The sequence below is a fragment of the Myotis davidii genome, unplaced genomic scaffold (assembly GCF_000327345.1).
Source record: "Myotis davidii unplaced genomic scaffold, ASM32734v1 scaffold2021, whole genome shotgun sequence".
In the NCBI taxonomy this organism is placed as follows: domain Eukaryota; kingdom Metazoa; phylum Chordata; class Mammalia; order Chiroptera; family Vespertilionidae; genus Myotis; species Myotis davidii.
The window spans coordinates 16,927-18,646 of NW_006291611.1; the positions used below are offsets into that span (position 1 = coordinate 16,927).

The 1,720-nt window shown below is 46.3% G+C and overlaps 1 protein-coding gene across 1 annotated transcript in view; it reads right to left on the minus strand.

The window, feature by feature from the left end:
• Positions 1-1,720, minus strand: part of LOC102774970 (interferon-induced very large GTPase 1-like) — a gene marked incomplete at its 3' end in the record, with an annotated part of 29,234 nt that overhangs the window by 2,531 nt on the left and 24,983 nt on the right.

The following is a 1,720-nucleotide window of genomic DNA, read 5'->3' on the forward strand; positions in this document are numbered from 1 at the left end:
CTGTAGGTGCAATTTTTTTTTTGAGTTTGGTATTTATGTTGGGCCTTTTGCATTTCATTCATTAGGAAGTCTAGCTCCTCACACCCCAGGAGATACTGAAAATGTTTATTTACCACATGATACCCTGCACCAGCTGCAATGGAAAGTAGCAAGAGCTGTGTGTCTGGCTGCTCTGTTTCTTGGAGGTAATTCAAGAAGCAGCGAAGAGACAAACTAACCTCATAAGTGGCCTTTCTTTGAGCTTCTGTTTCATCAGACTTAGATATGACCATGGCTTCCATGAGGTCATTCTTGATTTTCTTTAAGCTTGTATTTAATTGAGAAAATTGGGAGATGTTGATGTGTTCTTGCACTGACTTTGCCTGGAAGACCCACTGCAGGATGGAATGAGCCTGAGGGAAGTCATTCACTCTGTGGATGTGAGGATCCAAAAGGCTGCACAACTGAGATTTAATAAACTTAGTTTCATAAATGGAAGACTGTTTGCAAAAGTTAACAGTTTTTACCAGAAAATTCTGCAGACCCAAATTTGTGAGGCATTTGTTAACCCAAGTGTCATAACTGTTTGTTTTTTGACTCAATATTTGCATGAAATTTATCAGTTTTTGAAGCTGCTCTTCAGGATCAGATACCTCCCAGGATTTCACATCCTCTAGGGAAACTCCAGCCTCCTCCTCAGCACTCAGTAATTCTTCTCCATCCTGGATCTGGGCAGTGAGGCCAGTCAGAACAGTATAGCTATCCTTTAGTAAGCTAGCTACTTGACATGGATCCTTAAAATCACTTTTGTGGTTGGAGAGGATGATGTCCCAAACCGGCACCAGCTGAAGTCCCCGGTCAATGACACTCCAGGTTTGATTACTGGCAACTAGGCCAGATTTCCATTCGAGAAAGCCATTTGCTTCTGGTGGGCCACCCGTCTGGGCCACAGATAATTGGACTTCAGTTTGGAGATTTTTCAAGGTTGTGCTTTGGGTGGAAGTTTCTGAACTAGAGTGTGACCCATCCACACCTGCAGGAACCTTCACTCCAAAGCCACTGTAGCTGCCCCTTATGTAACCATTCAGGGCCTCTGCTGACTGCTGTTTTACTTCTGCCAGCTGCTCACTTTGGAAGCCCTCTGATACGGCTTTCCACCAGTAGATTCCTCCCAGGTGCAGAGGGCCCTGGTTGGCATGAGAGCCAAACCTTTGGAAGAAAGCGTCAGCCCTGTGCCTCAGCAAGGGGAATCTGTTCGGATCTGCAGGCTGACCCAGATCTTCAATGCGTTTCAGTTCCTGGAGAGCAGCCTTGGAGAACTGGAGCTGATCCATGGGAAAGTGGCAGGAGGCAAGTGGGACATAGCTGAACTTGGTAGAGCAGAAATAGGAGTGCTCAGAATGTGATTGTTGGGTTTCCTTGGATTCTGAATGTCTGCTGTGGTCGATACCAGCTTCCATGCTAAATCCCCAACCTCCACCCTTGGCTGAGGCAATTACACTGAAGCCCAGCTTCTCTGTCATCTGGGTGAACTGGGATTCTTCTTGAGACGATGTAAATTCCCTGGTTTCCATCCGAGTGCCATGCTCAGGGCCAGAGATTATGAACTCCTTGGGGACACTGAGCAGTTCTTCTCTCTTCTGTATAAGCTCTATTTGGTAGCTGGTTTTGTAAATTCCCTGCAGGGCCAGCCCTCCAGATGCCCATCTCATGAGATCTCTATCTGGGAGGTTTTGCCTGT